Source organism: Neolamprologus multifasciatus, chromosome 17 (genome assembly GCF_963576455.1).
Source record: "Neolamprologus multifasciatus chromosome 17, fNeoMul1.2, whole genome shotgun sequence".
NCBI lineage: Eukaryota > Metazoa > Chordata > Actinopteri > Cichliformes > Cichlidae > Neolamprologus > Neolamprologus multifasciatus.
The window spans coordinates 15150521-15173067 of NC_140455.1; the positions used below are offsets into that span (position 1 = coordinate 15150521).

Here is a 22547-nt window from a genome sequence, read left to right on the forward strand (position 1 = left end):
TTTTAAGTTTGATTTGGCAATCATTTTGGCTGTATTATACCTCGTGCCTTAGATTGTTGCAGGAAATTTTTTTTGTCAAATTTTTGAAATCCACTGCCTTTTACTCCTGTCATCCATACTCTGTTGATGGACTTTCAAACTCCTGAAAATATCATGTTTGATCATTTTTGATTTATGAAAAAAGAAGAGAAAAAATTCTGTTCTCTGAACATTTTATGGCAGATTTTGTGCGTGTACAATTTTGTCAATGAAGGTGCCGAAGTGTGCAAAATTTGAGGCGACAGCGATGTCTGAGATGTGGTGTCTTTTATATTATGTCTATTTAAATTAGTTTATATTTGACACGGTAAACGCTGCTTTCCTTGCTTGTCCTTGATGGAATAGAACAGAATAGAATAAACCTTTATTTTCCCACAGATGAGAAATTTTGGGGTGTTACACAGCTCTTATAGCAATATATATTTTCTATGTTGTACTTTAACATAATTTCATCACATATGAATAATCATATTTAAATATACTTTCCTTTACACTTCAACAGGATTTATCATCAGCTAAGTCTCACATAAGGATTATGACTCATTATAATTCTGACATGATATCTTTCTAACTCATTTACACAGCATTACTTTTTCTTTTCGTGACAGCGTTTGTCAATCACATTATACGTAATATAGCTTCTTTTTAAAATCATATATATTACTTTGATTAGAACTAAAAATGATTTACTATTAGCAAAAGCACAAGCTGACAAACTCTGTTTTGGCACGCTGACATAAAAGGCTGGATGTCAAGTCCTTCTTATCTCACTCAGATGTAATGAGAGGTTAGCTGGGAGACTTAAATTTCTTTCAGTCCCACCAACCTTTCTCAAAAACAATCACCAAATACTTGTATAGACTTCTTGAGTCAGTTGAATGGGAAGAACAAGATCCTGGAAGTCAACACCTACACCCTGGTGAAAATCAGTTATCCTGTTGGGATAATAAAGTGGCCAAAGGAGGAGGAGAAGCTGCTGACATCAAGGCAAGAAAAATACAGAAGCGACGTTGAATGCTGGGAGCTACAGACCTTTTCTGAAGTTCAATTTTCAGTTCAATTTCATTTGTATAGCACCAAATCATAAATAGTTACCTCAAGGTGCTTTAGATTGTAACCTTACAACAATACAAAGAAAACAGAAAACTCCCAACAATCAAATGACTCCTATGAGCAAGCGCTTTGGTGACAGTGGGAAGGAAAACTCCCTTTTAACAGCAGGAAACCTCTGGCAGAACCAGGCTCAGGGACGGGCAACCATCTGCTGTGACAGGAAGACAGGACGAAGCCTGTGGAAGAGAGCCAGACATTAATGATTAAATGCAGAATGATGTATAAACACACAGTGAGTGAAAAAGGTGACTAAAAAAGAAACCCACCCTAGACACACATCCAGGCTGGACTACTGGAATTCGTTATTATCAGGATATCCTAAAAATTCAGTGAAAAGCCTCTAGTTGATCCAAAATGCTGCAGCAAGAAATCCTTAAAATCCTTCTCACCACATACAAGGTCTTGCATAAAAGGCCCAATTTGATCCACGTGACCTTATAGTACTGTATCACCTCATTTGAGCACTGCAGGCTTACCTGTGGTTCCTAGGATACATAAAAGTAGAATGGGAGCCTTCAGCTTCAGCCCCCTCTTGCTTGGCACATGCTCCCAGTTTGGATTTGGGAAACAGACAAATCTGAAAATCTTTGCAGAAAGTGAGCAGTGCACTGCAGTGAGAAGAGTCACGCAGTTTCTTGTCTTTGACACAGTTGGGTCAAAGCTGCATAAAATCTTTGGATCATTTGAAAAGCTGAAATTTCTAGAACTGCTTAATTTGGATAACTTCTCAGATTAAAAAGGAGCCTTTAAAGAAGCTTTTGAATCACTGAAAGAAAGATATAGACATGTTTTCTAAACTCCCCACTGTTACACACCATGCTCAGCATGTGTTTCATGCACTGGATGGTCTGCACTGCAGATTTTACATACCCTAGCCTTCTCCTTCCACTACCCTGGATTACCACACAATGAAAAAGATGATTATTTGTACAAAACTTTACTGTTGCACATTTGTACAGTTTACATTTTTGTAGTTTATCGTGTAACAAAGCCGAAGATTTCTTTTGTTGTTGTTTTAATAAGATCTTTTGCAGCAGATTCAGGGAGCAGTGCCCGGGAAGGCTGGTCAACTTGCTCTGTGGCCATGGTCTAATCATGCCTCCCGTGTTTCAGTAGCATGCTGAATCCTGGAAAAGGAAGAGCTGTTTATTTAAAAGATAAAACTGTTAAATTCTAATTTTATGCTGTAAATACATATCAAGAATGACAGTAAAAGTGGTAAAGCTTTGATGCTAATGAAGCACGTTGGGAGAGTGCAGGAAATGGTTTTATAGCGGTGGAGCCTCTGGAAGCCAGACAGCAAATTTTTTTCAAAGGTGAAGTTTAATTTTGGTCTTTTGCTGCTGGTTCAGTGAAATTTTGGAACTTCCAAGAATCTGCAAGATCTGTGCTTTCTGTGCTTTCAGCAGAGACGTTGTCCGTGTACATGTATTTTGTGTTTGCTGGGATTTTAATATACCAGACATGTCCATATTTAAATTACAGACCTGGTGGCACAGCACATAAAACCAGATTCCTTGGCAGAGGGGGAGCATTCAACATATTGCGTTCCATAATCCATGAAGAGGTCCATGCCAAGGCACTCAAATGGGACCTCCATTAAAAGTAGTGAGTGCAAAGGCATTCTCAGAACGGTACCTATTCCTCCTTGGGCCACCAGCATGCCTCCACTGAGGCCTGGAACTTCTCCAAGACTGCCCGGTGGTTGTCTTCCTCTCCCATCTAGTGGAATGTGGACCAGGGGGAGAAGAGAAGGTGCCAGAGAGAAGCCAGATCTAGTGACCAGGTGTATGGCAGCTAGCTCCCCTATGTTTGCCAGTGACTCCACTGCCTGCATGGGACGCTGGTTTGACATGTAGTCCAGGGCTGTTGGAAACCTCTGTTACACGAATCAGTGTTATCTGTTGCCAGCATGACACACACACACACACACACACACACACACACACACACACACACACACACACACTTTTTCAGACTTAATTTCTTTGGACCTCAGAAAAAAACCCATAAATTTTAAATTAAAATGTATAGTTACGTCCAGAATGTTCAGTCTGTTTCATCCTAAGTCATCCAAAACTAATGTAAAGCTGAAATAATGGAGACATGGAGAGAGAAACATTTGGAGCTGGTTTTGCATCCACTTGAGTGTGAGTATGTGTGTGATCGTTAGAAAGTATTCAGAAGTGTAGAATAAATGTATAAACGAGTAGGTAAATAATGCTTGTTTCAGGAAGCGCTTTGAATGCTCAGAGTTAAAAATATAGTTGCTATATAAGCACAACTCTACTTATTGTCTACCACTAACATGACAACATCAATGTTGATGATTGGTGAGGAGTACCTAAATAACGATACTCTTCTCCCATTCTATCACATACCAAATATAATGGAAGTATTGCACTTAAATTGAGTGAGTGAGCTATTTTTGTCATAATATTTTGTATGTGGACTGCAAGGCTAGGAGCTTTTTGTAAATATGTCTCAGTGGGACTGAAAACAGAACAATTTGGAGATTAAAACAGGTTTTGTCCGTGAAGTGTAATTTTTAACCCAACATCCACTGACAGGGGTTATTTCATAATACTTTCTGTAAGTGGCTTTTATGGTTTTATGTGAAAATCCCAACAGACCTGCAGTTCCTGACATATATAATTAGTTATTATAACTTGTTTTTACATTTTAAACTAAATAACAGCAAGGGGATATTACAAACCTTCATAGTTTTCTATTATTAACTGTTTAAATTAAAATTTCTGGTTATGTCCAAAACAGTCTGTTTAATACTAAGTCATCCAAAACTAATGTAAAGCTGAAATAATGGAGACGTAGAGAGAAACATTTGGAGCTGCTTTTCTCTTCCTTTTTTTCTTTCTTTTTTTTTTTACAAGGGGAATGTGAAGAATGACGCAAGAGGGAAAACAAGCAAGAAACTGGTTTGTTATTGTAAGGGATCCTGGTTGTCAAGGCATTTGAGGGGGAAACCCACACAGCTGTTCTCCATCTAATGTTACATTCACATCTTCTAAAATATGAACTGTACAGGATGTTCAAGGTTTCATTAGATAAGCAAGAAAGCAAAAAAAAAGAACACTTTCCAGTACATGTGACCAACGACAGCACCTACAAATGTCTATCCAAAATATTATTAATTATGATGTTTTTAGAGATCCTAAACATAACCAATACCATTATGTATCAGTGCTTCATTATCCTATAAAGACATTCAATAGGCGTATTCCCACATGAAGTCAATGCATCATAAAGACAGGTTTAGAGGGACCAAAGTATGGAAAGTTGGAGGAGGACAGTTGGCAGAGTTGGTTAACATCTCCTTAGGGTTTGCTGGTTTCTGATTGGCTAGTGTTGGAGGGGGAGGAGAGAACAATGAGAGTATCTTGCTGTGCTGTTGAGCACCAGGCAGGATTTCATCATGTGAGAGGCCCAGTGTACTCTTTAACACAAAGCAGATGTCCACAACTTCAGCAGTGGCACTATCACTGTAAGGAAACAGCAATTCCTTGTCTCATGTCATCCATTTGTAAGGCCTTGAATGTTGTTTATCATTATGACCTCAGGTTTTTAATGATAATGTTTATATGAATCATAACTGACTCTTAGATAATTTGGGTGGTCTTTTCTGGCTGAAACACGTGTTGTTGTTTTTTTCATCTATAAGCCTATTAGTCATATCAAATCTGGTGACTGGCTTTCTCTTCAGATTTGTTTTTGATGAATAATAAGATTAAAATCCGACAAATAATAAGAAGTGTGCTATTGCATAGGCGCACTTAACTAGCTAGAGAAATACAGGGAAGGTTAACGGACACTGAGAGAAAACTGAGGGCAAGACAGCACTATTCCCACACAATGTTGTGTTTTCTACTAGAAAACAGGTGTGAGACTAGTTTCATTCTTTGTAAAACCTTCTTATTACCTTCCAGTGGGGACCTAAACACCCCACACCTTCACACTCATATCCCAAGATGCTTTTCACTCCTGCATCTTGCCTTTTGTCGGACAATACTTTCTGAGGCCTTCATTTGAGGTCTAAATGTCTGTTTAGGTTCTCAGTCATCCAGCTCATGGTAGTCTAAGGAGCTTGGGAAGAAAGCAACTGGACTTCATTCTCCATTATTTGATTCTGCTTTTCCTCTGTTAAATTGCTTCAATAAAATATCCTGCATTAAAACATCTAAATTGTGGAGTCAATACCTAAACCATTTAGACAAGAGCACAAAGATACCAAAACCAAAGACAGCCAGGTTAAGTGGGTGAAAAGCCTATTATTAAAAAAAAGTGCTAGCCAAAGGACTCAATTTTGCCATTTCTCCACTACAGCTTTCCATAGTGGATCTTATCACAGCCACAGAAACACAATTAAGGATTAATAAATTAACACAATCTGAAGCAGAACAAATCACAATGAAGGTTTCAGCTACCCTTTCCAGTACAGAAATTTCTCCATCCAACCTCACAATACAAGATAAGAAGGCCATCACGTCCCTGATTAAAGACCAAAACATCACAAAACATTAGCAGCCGACAAGGGAGGTGCACTGTTTGTTCTAAACTCTGTGACAACAATACTTATGAAGTCTTAAGGCAAGCCCCCACAAGTAACTACAAAAAGAAAGTCATCAGTTGCCTACAACAACTTGAAATGGAAAAATCCACTGACCATTCTACTTACCATCATCTGTATCCAGAGGATACTAAACCCTGTATATATGGACTTCTGAAGATCCACAGAAAAGAAATCCTCCTTAGACCCATTAGTAGCAGTACAAACTCAGCCACCTACAACATTTCCAAGAACCTCACCACCCACTAGCTCCCCTTGCCTGGAACACACTCCATCACATCAAACTGACTTCACAAACAAGGTCCAGAACCTTACACTGGGATGGAGATGAAACCATAGTGTCCTTTGATGTGGTCTCCCTTTTCATTTGTATCCCTTCAACCAGTGGAGAGTGTGAGAAAACAACTACAGCAAGACAGCTCCTTAGAAAACAGAACCAGCTTTACCCCCAATCAACTTTGCATACTGTTAGATTTCTGCCTTAAGGCCACATATTTTAAATACAACAAGGGTTTCTCCAGACAAAAACATGGATGTGCCATGGGCTCCTCAGTGTCACCTATTGTAGCCAAACTTTACATGGAGGAAGTGAAAAGCAAAGTTTTTGGCTCTTTTAAAGCAACCGCACCTAGCCATTGGCACAGATATGTGGAGGACACCTGGGTCCCTTCACTGTTCATTTTGACTCGGTGAATAGAAACGAAGTTCACCAGGGAACATACAAAGGTATAGTTTGCTGTTTCTGAACTGTGCTGTGCACGTTGGCGAGAATGGAAACTTCAACACTGAGGTTTACCACAAGCCCACACTCACAGACCAGTACCTACTCTTTGACTCCCACCACCCTCTAGAACACAAACTTGGGAGTAATCAGGATCCTGTAACACCGGGCAGAAAACATTTTCTCTAAGCCGGAAAGGAAAGAAAAAGAAAGCACACGTTTAGAGAAAACTCTTAAAACATGTGGTTATCCCAACTCGGCTTTCATCAAATCAGCAAAACCGCACAGTAAAGAAGGTCAGACACCAACTAGGGAGAATCAGAAGGACAAATGTAACAATACTGCCATCCCTTATGTAGCCGGTTTATCAGAGAAACTCAGGAGAGTCTTCTCCAAACACAACATCTTTGTGCACTTCAAAGCCAGCCACACTCTTAGACAAAAACTGGTTCATCCCAAAGACAACACTCCCTGTAAAGACAGACCCGACACACTGTTGTTGTGTTCACGTCTAGGAGTGTTTATTGCAGTTTCTCACATACAGTGTTGCTTGGTTCAATACCCGATTCACCAACTTTGCAGCTGGTCTCAGGACACACACTCCTCTCGCTCCGGTCTCCAGCTTCACTATAAAAAAGGAGACTCTTTGTTAGGCAGATCATGACCTGCTATGGCCTCACCTGCTTCCCCAGCACCGCCCCCTTGAGCTCACCGCACCACCCCTCCCCTGCAGCTGAGCCAGGGACCACACCTCCACACAGAAGCTAAACAATATAGTGTATGTTGTGCAGTGCAGCTAGGAACGCTCACACCTTTACATTGGATACACCAAACAGCCACTCCATAAATGCATAGCACAACATAGAAGAGCCACCTTGGCAGGAGGTGGCTCAGCTGTACATCTTCATCTAAAGGTTAAAGGTCACTCTTTTGAGGATGCAGATGTTCACATTTTAGACAGAGAAGACAGATGGTTTGAAAGAGGAGTGAAAGAGGCCATCTACGTCCACTGTAAACGACCAGTTTTGGACAGAGGGGGTGGCTTATGACACCAACTCTCTACCACCTACAATGCAGTTTTGAGATCCTTTCCAACGCACATCAATCCCACTCACATCTTGCGTCAGGTGATCTCAGTGGCTCACATAATAGTGTGAGGTAACGTCTCACCGTGGTTTCACCCAAAACCTCTGATACTGACCCACGCCTTTTTCACACCTTGGCGTTACCGAGCAAAATTAAAGTCTACTAAATATGACGGAAGAAAAACACAGTTTGAGTAATAATGTTTTAATATCTGACTTTTGGACATTTACTGTGGTTAGGTGCATGTGTGTGTGCGCTTCTGTGCTGGGATTGTGTGTACCAGCAAAGAAAGTAAACATGGCACAAAGCCCAGATCTTGTGTGTGGAAAAGTGAGAGAAAGGGAGGATGATAATGTGTGGCTGGACATCAGGTATGTCAACAATCAGAGAGAAAGAGGCAGAGAGAGAGGGGGATGCAAATAGCCACTTGGCAGACTATAACAGAGAGTGCAGCATTGTTACTTCCTCTAGTTCTCGCAATGAGAAGAAGATTTGGCTCTTGGAGTCCACAGTTGGAAATTATAGCAACTAACACCAGAGGAGCAACCCATGCCATCACTGTACCCACTAATTAGATTCATGATTTTTAACTCTTTCCCTGCTCATTTTTGTAATTTCAGTTTATGAATTCAAGAGGATTGGTATTTTTCTGACTGGAATACAACTTCCAAAACTTTCCTATTGGATTATGTCCACAAAGGTGGCATGTCCATTTCTCCAATCTTTCTCCTCCGAAAGATCAGGACAAAGTCAGCATTAGCTTAGAGTAGGTTAGATAAGTACAATTCAAGTTATTTGATGGTTTGATTATTATTATTTGGTTCTACTTTTGCTCTGCCACCAGATTGTTTCAATAAAATATCCTGCATTAAAAAAGTCTGAACTGTGGACACACAGTTTTTAACTCTTTGTGAAGCAGTAACGATAAAAATCTGAGTATTAATCCACACTAGTATAAATAGCTCTTACAGGTTAATCCAGCCTGCCCTACTTTCCAGGCCACAGTAGGGCAGGCCAAAATAGGTTTGGTGGGGTCTGTGGTCCTAACCGGGATGGGGCTTTGGTGGCTCTTGGGTGGTGTTTTTCTGACCCTCTCTGTCCAGGCAGATGTAGGTTACCAGACTGGTAACAGGCCTGGGGGGCTTGGCTGCTGGTTGGGGTTATGGGTTGGTACATGTGCAGGCGCCCGGCCCTAGCACAGGGATGAACTCAACCTGGGTGTCTATTGTCTTATGTAGTCTGGGAGTTGACTGAATGTTGAGGTGGGGGTAGTTTTTCCTCTGCGGTGTGGTCGGGTGAGCCGCCTCTGGCTCTGTGGTACTGCTGCTATGGGCCTGGGCCCCCTGCCCCTGGTAGATTTTGGGGAACGGGTCCATCACACCACTACACAAGCAGGGCCTTGAGTTTCAGGTGTGTCACTGAGGTGCAGGGGAGGTATTGCTCCTCTGTCACCTCCTGGCCACCTGTGTCTCAGTTTTATGCATGTAGACATTGAGGGTTGTTGGCACCATGCCCTTTCCCTTCCCCGGTTTTAAATGCACTTTAGAACAGCGTGCATCAATACCACATATGAGCGTGTGAAGTGAGGCATTGGGTCTTCTCATACCCTCGTTCTCTGTTCAGAAGCCCCCTTCCACCACCACCCCACCCCCCACCCGCGGCTCTGTCAGGCCACTCCTGGAGGGTGGGGGGCCCTTGGGTCTGGCCCCGGGGCTTGGTCTGCTCTGGTACAGCCTGCTGGTCTTGTCAACGCATGTAGGGCTCTCCTCTGCTCTTTTCTGAGTGGGTGTTGTGATTGTCCTGCGTTGGTCCTCCTAGGGCTCTCGTGCTCTGGAGGCCTCTGGATGTCTGGAGACCAGGTCTCCTCCATGCCTGCTTCATGTCCTTTGGAGAAGGGCTGTGGCTCCCCACACACAATATTACACACTTATGTGGAGAAACCTTATGAATACAAGCGCAGACACGTCTTGGTTGGCTACTGCCTCTAAAGATGTCATGTATTATTAATACTATGTGCTGTTCAGTATATTTATTATTTACTGTTACGTATGCATATGTTGGTTGTTGCTGTGGTTTCTCTTTTTTTGTTTGGCAGGTGCTGAAGCAGATTTCAGTGTTTTTTTCCCCTCTCTCTCTCTCGTTCACTCTATATCCCTCTTCATCTCTATTTTTCTCTTCCTGCTTTTTTCTCTCCTGAAATATTTCCTCACATTTCCTTTACAAGTTATAAGAGGTGGGGAGGGCAGGAGGAGGTCGCTGTGTGATGTGGCTGGGAAGGCCAAGGTGTGTGAAAGTGGGATTGTTAAACCTTTTGTAAAACATATTGAGGTTGCGGACCGGTTGATGGCTCTTCATATTGCGGGGGATTGTCTCCTGTATTTAGTGATATGCTTGAGACCTCTCCACACTGATGCAGGGACGTTGTTGAAGACCTATTTTCAGCTATCAGTGTAGCACTTCTTTGGTCCTCTGATCTCATTTGTCCTGAATTTGCTGTGAACTAGGATTTATTATTATTGTATCTGCAGGTTTTAGTTGGCACACACGTCCTCATAAAAACTGATGTAAGGTCTCAGAGTGTTAGTGAGATCCTCTAGTCTATAGATGCACCCTCAAAAATGCTCCAGTCAGTGCAGTCAAAGCAGACTTGTAGTTCCAGTTTTGTCTTACTGGTCCATCTTTTCACCATCTTGACCACAGGTTTTGTAGATCTTATGGTTTACCTGCAAGTAGGGTTGAAGATTAACCAAGCAGTGATCGCAGAGTTCCAGGCACCATGGGGAACAGAGCAATGGACATCTTCTAATGAGGTTTTGCAATGGTCACTGGTAGGACACTTCATGTGTTCTCTAAATTTTAGCATCTCTTGGCTGAGGTTTGCTCTGTTAAAGTCCCCAAGAACAAAGAGGAGGGAGCCAGAGTGTTTGTGCTCAGTGTTAGTGATCTGGTCAGCCAGGTGTTCTAATGCCATGCTAACACAGACCTGAGGCGAGATGTAAACGCTAACCAGAATAAATGAGTAACACTCCTGTGGTGAATAAAACAATTTACAGTCAATGAAAATGGTCTCCAAGTGAGGACTGCATGATTTTTTTTACACTGTGCCATGACTGTGACAAAGAGATCTTGTTGTATATATTGTTAGAAAGCCCACTGCATGCAGAGGGACAGCATGCAGTGTCAGGCTTGGTGTGCCAAGAAGAGGCCTTTGAGACCTTTGAGTTTGGCAGAGCAGCAGATTGCTTTCTGTTTCAACCCCCCCAGTGCTCCTCACTTCGGTGGTGCCTGGGAGAGAGAGATCAGGTCCATGAAAACTGCTCTTAAGGTTGTACTCAAGGAGCAGACAGTTCCTGAAACTGTGCTTCGTACGGTCCTTGTGGAGGCGGAAGGCATTGTAAATGCTAAGCCTCTCGGCAGAAGTGCAGTGCCTCAAACCGGACCAAGTGGTGCTCATAGTTGATCCTCAGCTCCCACGAGCTTTATAAGGTAAGCTCCCACGAGCTTTGTAAGGTTACGCCTACTTACCCTGGAGCTGACGGATGCATCCGGACTGCTGCCGTTAAGGTCAAAGATCTACATATATTCTACCAGTAGCCTGCTTGGTCTCACTCCCTAAGCTTGAAGATGATAATAAGGATCCACGTACCTGAGTGCGGCTGTGTTAGAAAGCCCACTGTTTACACGTTGTTTGCTTGGTTGAAGTGTTGTGGTTTGTTTATTGATAGTGTTTTTGCTGTGGAAATTGATATGTCCTACGTCACTGAACTCACCATATCTATGCTAACGCTCCTTGAATGCACCACTCTGTGCCATGCGCTGCTAGACTGCCTTGTAGCTGCTGATAGCCAGCATTTTTTTTTTGTGTCCTCTCACCAGCAACTTGGGTTTTTTGGTTTATTGCTGTGGTTGAATGGGTTCTATTTACATGCTGTTGTGTGTATTTGTTCCCTCGTGACTGTGCTAATGTTATTGTACACTAATATGCTAATTATTTGTGTAATTGTTGAAGTTGTTATACACATGAGTGTTGAATACAGTCTGCAATCTCTGTGCTAGAATTATGTCTGGGCATGTTGTGTTTAATCTGTTAAGTAGCAGCAGTTCATCCTTCTTATTAGCGCTTCTTGCTGTCAGAGGAGACATCTGAGCTGGAAACTCAAGGGGAGATGCTGTTAGAACACAGGTAAGCAATGAGTATAAGGAGCTAAGCTAGGCCTGGTTACCACTTTGGAAGGCAGATAATCTGGGTGAGACTGGATGATAGAGCTGGTCAATTTATACTGCTGCTAATAAGGTTGATGAGACCCAGGTGACCAGGCTGGGGAGTGGAAAGGTTTTAAACTTCACCTAAGGGGGTGGCAAAGACCTGCTCGTCTCATGCTGGCTGAGAGGCCAGTGGTGGACTGTGACAAGTGTGAATTGGAATCCCCGCTGTTGGAGTTAAATGACCGCTTCGGCCCTGTTTCCTTATCTGCATCTCCTGATCCGTTGACAGTTGCAGCTCAGAGTTCTGCAAAATTCTCCAGATGGATGAAAGACGGTGAAATTGTTTGATAACTGGATTGCCAGGTGTGTAAAGGTTCCTCTCTGCTGTGTGTGAACACAAAGAGAGAACTGAAAACTGAACAAATAAACAAAAATGGGAAAAGTACCACAGTACCAAGTTACATCTACAGCACCTTCTTGTTAAGGATATCAAATTGCTATGTTTGACAGTTTAGCACATGAATCTATTTAAGAGATAAATTATCTTTTTGTTTGTTTGTTTTTATGTTTATAGGAGGTTGCAGAGTAACTTATTTTTATCAGCCTGCAAAGTAATGAATTTTCCCTGCTGGTTGCCAACACACCAGTTATTTGAGCCGCCCACAGGGCTGATGACACCCAGATTTTCCATACATTTGAGCATGAGCTCTGCTTTGACTTTTCCCACAAGTGGTAGGGGAATCCTCCTGGGGCTTTCAGGGAAAATGGTGTTGCTCCATGTTTTGGCTTACTGGCATATGGCCGACAAGTCATCCCAAGACTTCTGCATAGCTTGGGATACATTGAATTCGGGGTTGCTATGTCTATGCTGTCAACACAGATGAGTAAAGATGGCTGGCACCTAAGCAACGGCATGATGAGATTTTCAACAATGTAGAGTTTCTCCATGGTCTGCTGTTCACCTCCACTCAGCTTCAGTGGAATTGGTCCTGGGGTAAACAAGGGCTTCTCAGCTTTTTTGTGGTTTGTATTTGGCCAAATAATGTTAAAGACTTGACATCTGCACTTGTATGAAGCAATGTTGTGTTTTTGTCATTTACATCTATATCAACAGTTCCAGGAGCCAAACTTGTTGATGCACTTTTTTCACACCTGGTTTTGATCAGGAAACAGAATGAATTTAACATAAATGAGTGGACACAAAAGAATGTGGCAAGAAACACTGAGAAAACACAACAAACACTGAGACCAGAATTAAATTATAATAGGAATTAAAGACTCAAACACTCAGTAAAACATAAATTTCAATAAACCAAACAATAAACACCTAACAAAGAATACAACCTAAAAGGCTTCAAAACCCATTATCAGACCTAGAATTAGGGGTGTGTATTGGCAAGTGTCTGGCAATGGTATGTATCACAATGCAGGGGGGACGATATATTGTGATACTAAAAGCCAGACAATATTTGTGTTTGTTTTAATTGTAGGAAAACTCACAGTAAACAGTCCAAACTGTTAAATGCTTGACATGAGCTATCTCAACTAAAAAGAGGGATAAATTTCACTAGAGGAAACAAAAACACTCTCTCTTTAAGTTCAAAATTAATGGAGTTCAAATAAACAAACAAAATCCACTTTACTGATATATCAACTATTTCTTTAACATGAAAAAGTAGTAATAATAATAATAATAATACATTTTATTTGAGGGCATCTTTCTAAAACCCAAGGTCACCTTACAAAGAGAAAACGACATCAATAAAACAGTAGATTAAAATAGATTCTAATAAATTAAAATACAGAAACCAGCAAAATACAACCACAAACAACAAAATAAAATAAAAAAACAAACAAACAAAAAACACGATTTGACAGCAAGTAAAATCTGTATTAAAGCGAGTAAGCCAGTTTAAATAAGAAGGTTTTGAGTTGCGACTTAAATACAGTAATCCATTTCTTAAGGCTGAAGGAAGTGAGTTCCAGAGCCGAGGAGGAGAGCGACTGAAATAGTGATAAGGCAAACAGAAGGAACAACAAGATGAGTGTCAGATGAAGATCTGAGAGAGCGGGAAACTGTGGTGATATGAAGCAGATCACAGAGATAAGGAGGGATGGGTATTGTTTAGGTTTTATCCGATACCGGTGCCAAACCGGTACTTTTGAAATGGTGCCGGTGCTTAAACGGTGCTCGAACCGGTGCTTAAAGAAGGGAGAACACAAACTTTGTCCTAAAACCTCTCATGTTTAGCTGTTTTTTTGTAAAAAGATAACAATGTTAGCCTTTTCTGCAGCTATACGGCATATATGGCATCACTCTTGGCTGGAAGCAGTGCTTAAACAATGGAAAAAACACAAACTTTGTCAGAAAACCTCTCATGTTTAACTGTTTTCCACTTTTTCTTTGGTCATTTTAGGCTTTGGCCAGGGTGTTCAGTTTTTCAGTTTTATTTGTCATATGCAAGTTAGCACAGGGTCAACATTGCAAGGAAATGTGTTTGACGAGCAGCAGTCACTCAGCAGCATGATACAGTAGGAGAAAATATAATAAAATATAATAAAATAAAATATAAAAATATAAAAATAGTAAGGAGCTAAATATTAGAAAGACATGGTAAAAGAGAAAAGATGACTAAATATATATGTATCTATAAATATAAATATATGTACACTAGTGATTAAATAAGAAAATCTGAAAAGAAATATGACAGGAGGGCAGATGGGATATTGCACAGGAATGAGCAGCAGAAATTTACAGTATTGCACTTTTAAATATAAATATCAATGACAGCTTCTGAGTGCTGTGTTGTGTGTGTTTAAGTGTTGTGGTTGAGGTGTCGTATGGCTTGGTGGTAAAAACTGTTTTTAAGTCTTGTAGTCCGAGCAGACAGACTCCTGTAACGTCTGCCAGATGGTAACAAGGAGAACAGCTGATGTGCTGGGTGGCTGTGGTCCTTGATGATGCTGTGTGCTTTACGGAGGCATCACTGGAGGTAAATGTCCTGAATGGCAGGAAGCCTCGTGCCAGTGATGTGCTCTGCTGCCTTCACCACCCTCTGTAGTGATTTACGGCTGCTGGCAGAGCAGCTTCCGTACCAAACTGTGATGCAGCTCGTCAGCAAGCTCTCAATTGCACACCTGTAAAAATTTGAGGTGATGTTGGCATTCATGCTAAACTTCCTCAGCCTCCTCAGGAAGTAAAGCCGCTGGCGAGCTTTCCTAATAGCAGTGTCTGTGTGAAGGGTCCAGGAGAAGTCCTCGGTGATGTTGACTCCAAGGAACTTGAAGCTGCTGACCCTTTCGACCTTGACACCGTTGATGTGGATGGGCTGGTGTTCTCTGACTGGTCGTTTCCGGTAGTCCACTATCATCTCTCTAGTTTTGCTGATGTTGAGAGTCAGGTTATTTTCCAGGCACCACTCGTACAGCGCCATCACCTCCTCTCTATAGGCCGTCTCATCATTGCCTGTGATGAGGCCTATGATGGTTGTGTCATCAGCAAACTTGATGATGATGTTGGACTCGTGTTTAGCAACACAGTCATGTGTGAACAGGGAATATAGGAGGGGGCTAAGCACACAACCCTGTGGCGTACCTGTGTTTAAGATGAGTGATGAGGAGGTGTGCTTACCAACTCTCACCACCTGGGGCCTGTTTGTGAGGAAGTTTAGAATCCATCTGCAGATTGGTGTTCCCAGCCCAAGGTCGACGAGCTTCGTGGCAAGTTTCGAGGGGATGATGGTGTTAAATGCCGAGCTGTAGTTGATGAAGAGCATCCTTGCATATGTATTCCCTTTCTCCAGGTGAGTGAGGGTGGTGTGCGTTGCCAGGGCGATGGCATCCTCTGTGGCTCTGTTTGTCTGATAGGCCAACTGAAGAGGGTCCAGTCAGTCAGGGAGGGAGGAGCAGATGTGACCTTTGACCAGCCGCTCCAGGCACTTCATGATGACGGATGTCAGTGCAACAGGACGGTAGTCATTCAGACAGGAGACCACTGATTTTTTGGGAACGGGAATGATGGTGGATGCTTTGAGGGACATGGGGACCACTGACTGTCTCAGGGAGAGGTTGAAGATGTTGGTGAACACCTCTGCCAGCTCGTCTGCACACACTCTGAGTAGCCGGCCTGGGATGCCGTCTGTTCCTGGAGCTTTGTGAGGATTTACCTTTTTAAAGGTCCATCTCACAGCTTCTGTTCTCAGAGTTAAAGTTGCAGCCTCACTGTCCTCCTGAGGGTAGAGGATCTGCTCTCTGTTGTCTGCATCAAAACGAGCATAGAAGTTGTTGAGCTCGTCTGCGAGAGATGCAGTGGGCTGAACACTGACTGTGTTGACCTTCTTGTAGTCAGTGATGCAGCGCAGTCCATTCCACAGTCGCCTGGTGTCAAAGCTGTGGTAGCTGGACTCCATTTTGTCCCTGTAGTCCTTTCTGGCCTTTTTTATGGACTTTCGGAGGTCATACCTGGCTGCTTTATAAGCATCAGCATCCCCGGAGTTAAAGGCAGAGGTCCGCACTTTTAGCTTGGCGCGAACGTCTTTATTTACCCAGGGTTTCTGATTTGGATATATGCGGACAGTGGTTTTTGTGGTGATATCATCCATGCACTTTCCAATATATCCAATGACAGAGTCTGTGAGTTCATTGATGTTGCCATCAGCTGCATCCACAAATATCTGCCAGTCAGTTGTCTCAAAGTGACGGGAGTGACGGGTGACGGGAGTATCTGCCATTAAACAAGAAGACAGCCGCATGTAACTACGACGATGTTTGCTAGTTCACCTTACATGCATTAATTTAATAACGTGGTTAGCCTACTCAATGTAAATTACACACGAACAACATTAAGCTACTCACACAGAGAAGAACGGCTGCTGCTGCCATCTTCATCCGTCATCATTTCTGCTACACTGGCAGGGCTAGGGGCCAGGACTCTCCTCTCCGGGTTCTTGGGGGATGTTGCTAACTCCGGGTCCGATAACAGGCAACCCACCCGCAGTAGATGTGCTTGGTGTGAGGTCTTGCAGCAAGCTATCAAATATGGCGCATTTCTCGGCTTTTAAAAAAATGCTATGCATCGCCAGGTGTTTCATCAAATTCGAGGTGTTACCTCCTTTGCACAGTATCACCTTAAAGCACTTGTTGCAGGCTGCTGAGTTTGCATCTTTTGCTGTGAAGTACAGCCAGACTTTGACCGCTTCACCTTGAGCATTTTTAATCTGTAGCTCTGCTCTAAAAGAACGTATGTACCTGGGCCCGCCTACTACGCTTGGAAAGGTAAAATGATTGGCTATAATCCAAAGTGTATGACATCTCAGGAAAAAAAAGCACAGACATAGTCTGGTTACTACCGTTTGATACCAGTACCCATCCCTAGAGATAAGGAGGGGCAAGGTTATGAATACACTTAAACGTGAGAACTAAGATTTTAAAGTTTACCCTGGCTTCTATGGGCAACCAGTGAGGCTGTTGAAGAATTGGGGTGATATGGTCTCTTAAGGGAGTTTTGACCCGAGCTGCAGAATTCTGAAGAAGTTGAAGTTTGTGGAGGGACTTATTGGCAAGACCAAATAGGAGGGAATTGCAATAATCGATCCGGGAGGTAGTAAGACTATGGACAAGGATGGTAGCAGCATGGGGAGTGAGGAAGGGACGGAGTCGGTTAATGTTATGTAAGTGAAAGTATGCAGACCGGGTTATGTAATTAATGTGAGACTGAAATGAGAGAGTATTGTCAAGTATGACACCCAAACTCTTTACCTGTGGGTAAAGAAGGATGAGGGAATTTTCAATATTAATGGAGAAACTGTGAGATTTGGTTAAGGTAGAGGGTGTGCCAACGAGTAACACTTCTGTTTTATTACTGTTATGTTTGAGAAAATTGGAGGAGAACCAAGATCTGATCTCCATAAGACAGTTCGAGAGGGAGGTACGTGAAAGTGATGAATTAGGTTTGGAGGAAATGTAGAGCTGGGTGTCATCAGCATAACAATGAAAATTGATATTATATTTTCGGAATATTTGGCCAAGAATGAGCATGTAGATAAATAAAAGAGGCCCTAATACTGAACCCTGGGGCACACCAGCAGAAAGAGGATAGAGTGTGATTTAAGTTGGATAAACTGAGTGCGGTCTGAGAGATATGAGGTGAACCAGGCAAGGGGGGTGTGACTAATGCCAATGGATGCTAATCTGCTCAGGAGGATATTATGAGAAATCGTGTCAAATGCTGCAATAAGATCAAGAAGGATGGGAATGGTTAAAAGACCAGAATCAGCTGCCATCAGAAGGTCATTAGTAATCCTTAACAAAGCAGTTTCTGTACTATGATTGGGGCGGAAACCAGACTGAAATTGTTCGTAGAGATTATGGTCATTGAGGTATGAATGAAGCTCATACCTCAAAAGTAAACAATATAACACTGAGGTCTTACTTATTGAGTACTTTGATTTAAAAAAAAAAAAGCTCTCTGCAGCATCAAAACAAAGCTCTTTTTATGTTACCTTAACATAAACAAATCAAAAATGAAATTGCTTGAAGAATTCATCCAAGAAAACATTGACAACATAAAGTGCTATTAAAATAAAGTGCTAATAAAAGAAAATACAGCCCTGCAATGTCCATCAATGGAACACTTTTTGTGCAACCTGAAAAAGGGAATTTGTTCGTCTGTGTGACTGAAGGTTCCACTGATCAGTTTTGTGATGTGCTGTAACAGTTATGTACGATTCAGTGGTTCTCGAAATCCAAGCGTTGCATGTCAAAGCAACTGTCTCTGCTGAGCTTAGAGAGTCCAGCGCTGTCGCTTTGACTTCTTGGTACAACTTTGGCAGAGCGATGTCCGTGATGTGTTGTTGGGAAGGAACGATGTAACGGGGCTCCAGCGTTTTAATCATATTACAAAATCCTTTGTTCTTCACAACACTCAGAGGGCAAATGCCTTTGCAAATAAAAACAAGTACTGACTGCGCTATTTTTGTTGCACCAGTTGAAGTTGCTGGGAGTTTCGAAAACGTAACTTCTTCAATTTTCCATCGAGTACCTCATTTGGTTTTAAAATTAGTATTTGACGCTACGTCGCTATGGTGTCTAGACACATGTACTCGTAAATTAAAAATAGAAAATTGCTCATAAATTGCTTTTGAATATTGATTCAGTATCGTAACACAAAATATCGTGATATTTCAATGTATCGATATTTTCTTACATCCCTACCTAAAATCATAACAGGTGGGGCTCGAAGCAGAACTTGTACAGTAGAGATGAATGAGAAAAATGGTGAAATAAAATTCTGATTTTTTTTGTTTTTGCTATTTAACCAAAAAAAAACAAAACAGAACAACAGCAAGGAACCTATTAGAAAATGGTGTTAAAGTCCAAGCTACACTGATGGTTTCCCAAAAAAGAGACTGAGGATAACAGAAACATCATGCCTTGAAGAAAAGTCATACTCGCTGCCTCTGTATCCAGACAGTGAGCTGCCGTTAAATACAGACAGGAGAAGGAGGAACAATGATGTTAATAGCAGACACATAAGAGTCTCTCATATAATATAAGACCGAAGCTCTTTTTTTCCGTACCACAGAGACGACTACCATGTACTACCTCCACACTACCCACCCCCACCCCCAACGAAGCGAGTATTGCCTAATTACAAGAACTATCAAAGCAGACCACGATCCTGTGTGCATCTATATATGATTATGTGTATGTTTGCCTGTCTGTGTGTGTGTGCATGCATGCAGAGTCTGTGCATGCCGGTAATTATCCCCCACCGATAAAACAGGTCATCTACAGTCTTTATGAAAGGAGAGGAGAAGCCTAATGGAATGGTGTGAAGAAACCTACCACTTTAAACAAGTCTGCTATTGAGCCTCTGCACTGTGCTTGCATTTCTCAGCAGCTCATAATGTTCCAGTTTTAGGAACTTTATTTTTCTGTTTTCTGCTTTTTACTTCTGAGTTTGGTGTTGTAGTTGTCAGCCGTGCTAAAATGCTGTAATGTACCATATTGGTCACATAGTTTTCCGCTCTTGCATGATATCTTCTGTCAGCAGTAAATATTTTCTTATGCTTCTGTTTTGATTGTAAAACAACAAAGATTCACAATTCAATGAAAATAAACTTTCATATAAAGCTGACTGGTTGGTATTAAAGGGATGAAAGTATGCCAGAAAAACATTCCTAACACCAACAAACTGACTGCAGGAGCCTGGAACGTTGACACAACACAATTTAGCTCCATATATTCATGCTGTTGATAATAAATTCAATCATCCACCTAAAGGCTCAGCAGAGATTAAAATCTGTGTTTTTGTTGGACCTGACTGCAGCATCAGATTTCTTGTCAAAGAGAAAGCTACTGTTGACCTAGGCTGCCCGTGAAGGTGTACCCAGTATATACCTGAATTATTAATTAAAACTTTTGAGCATGAATTGTACTATTTAGAGATATGGTGTTACATCAGATATCCATGCCCATATTTTAATTCTTCAGCTCTAGTCATACACGTCAATACGTTTCTGATCTCATTTACCCCCAAAGGTGTTCTGCCATTGGATCGTGTTTCATGATACCATGAGCATCTGTCACAGTAACAATAATGAAGAATATACGGCTTAACAGGAAAAGCATGCAGTATGTAGTATGTGTAATATAGGAGAAAAACAAAGTGAATCAGTGATACATGTTAATGGTTTCGACTGCAATGAATCTGAACATTAACAAGAATTTATAGCAAACACATGCAGTTCCACGAAAACTCAAATGCCTCCTATAGAAGGGAGGTATTTGAAGGAAATTCTATCATCATCTCACATAAATGATATGGTATTACTTGTCCTATAAAGTCAGAAGCTTGGTTATTGCCGAGGTGTCAAACAGGGTTACCAAAAACCAAGAGTACTCATTGTTCAAAGAATTGTTGCCTGAAAACTTTGTATCAAACAACAAAGTTCTGCCCAAATAGTAAAGCAGTGTGTGGACTCTGTATGGATCAATAACTAGGGTTAATGATGCTTTTTGTTCGATCAAAAATTACATTTCCATACAGTAGGAAATTAATTTTTCAATATGAGTCGAGGAGGATGTGGTGAAAGCCACTGAACCCTTTCAAGTTATTTTGTTAATGTGTCACTGTGGCAACAAACACAGGTAAAAAACTAAAGTTTAGCTTTATGGAAAAACTCCAGCTGGTGTTCAATCAGACTATCAGGCTTTGTTTTATAGGTAATGGTGTCTTGAAAAGCTAAGAAATGATAGTGCGCGTTCTGGCTATAGCGTGAGGTTGTACAGTGAAAAACCTCTAAAGCTGATAAATTTTGCATTCCAGTTTTGAATGTCAAAATGTATCACAGCTCTACAATGAAATACCCTAGAATATAAATTTAGCCACAAATACACGTCGGTTATATACAGACGGACAGTTACACAGAGCCTCCAAGACACAGAGGCACCAAATACCACAACATTCTCTTACCTCCCTTTTCTTATTCTCTCCAGATTAAACAAACAGAGACATACAGCCACCTCGGCCACAAAGACACAATCATGTGGTGCCTCTAAGACATACAAGCATCACAACCATCCATGCTTTCCTTTTTGTCCCAAGTTAGACAAACAAAGATAGACCCAACTGGTATTTTCCAGTGTCTGGTGACTTACCATGAAACAGTGCCCTTCTATCCACTATTATGGCTCTCAGACAGCCTAAATGTTCCACAACACAAATCTAAAAACATGCAATTATGACATTATGCAAGAGAATCTGAGGGAATATGTGTGCAAGTATAGTGTGTAAATGTATATGTTTATGCATGTGTCTGCAGTGTTCTTAAGTTTGAGTCTGTGCGTGTGTCTGTTTGTGTGTCTAAGCATTTGTCACTGTCCATTTGGTTGTGTGGGTTCATGATCCCAGGGACCGCCCAGCATCATCTTTTTTTAAACCAATTTTGTCTCCTGTGTTTGAACTGTAGAAGAAAAGACCACCCTGGAAAAAAATCTTATTTTACCACCCCTTTCCCCTCTCCTAACAGCTATAATATTGAAGGTTTCCTAACCACTGCCCTTGAGGAATAGTTCTGGATCCAACAGTCAATTGACATTACTGAGACACTGAGCCAATATATACAAATATCTGTTGGAAAGGTGTTTTCCAGCTTTCCAGCTTCCACACAAACACAAACAGAGACACATATATTATCATTCACCTTAATGTTTAACATGCTGAGGCAAGTAGAGTCTGACATGGGGTTTTTAACATTGCACAGTCTGACCTTAGGGTAAATTTGCTCATTTGCCCACTCCTGGGAAGATTGTGCCTTTGTATTAATACACCAATGAATGCTCTAGACCAGCCAACCTTTTTTGCACCACGGACCGGTTTATGTCCGACAATATTTTCACGGACAAGCCTTTAAGGTGTTGCAGATAAATACAACAAAATTTTTAAAAAAAACAGTACCGGTACCAAAAAAAATAAGATTTATTCATAACACACAGGAAAAGACCCAGGGAAACCAAGTTAGTGATAAAAACGATTTTTTTAAAAAATGATAAAAAACAATAAAACAGTATAAACCCAATAAAAATCTTCACACCCAAGCCTCAACTCTTGCGGCCTGGAACCAAATGACTCACGGACTGGTACTGGTCCGTGGCCCGGGGTTTGGGGACCGCTGCTCTAGACCAGCTCTAGGCTGCTTTAATAGAGTTTGTCACATGCTGATGGTCAGTTAATCAACTGCATTTGATTAGCAGTACCTAGACTCTCTTTTAAGTTACATGGCAGCAGAAATGGTT

The 22547-nt window shown here is 41.5% G+C and overlaps 1 long non-coding RNA gene across 1 annotated transcript in view; it reads right to left on the reverse strand.

The window, feature by feature from the left end:
* Positions 1-285: 285 nt before the first annotated feature.
* Positions 286-22547, reverse strand: part of LOC146499126 (uncharacterized) — a 28499-nt gene continuing 6237 nt past the window's right edge. The window contains exons 2-3 of the long non-coding RNA XR_014870442.1: positions 2791-3053; positions 286-2279 (exon numbers count right to left, since the gene is read on the reverse strand). This is a non-coding gene — a long non-coding RNA (uncharacterized LOC146499126). The remainder of the gene's footprint in view (positions 2280-2790; positions 3054-22547) is intronic.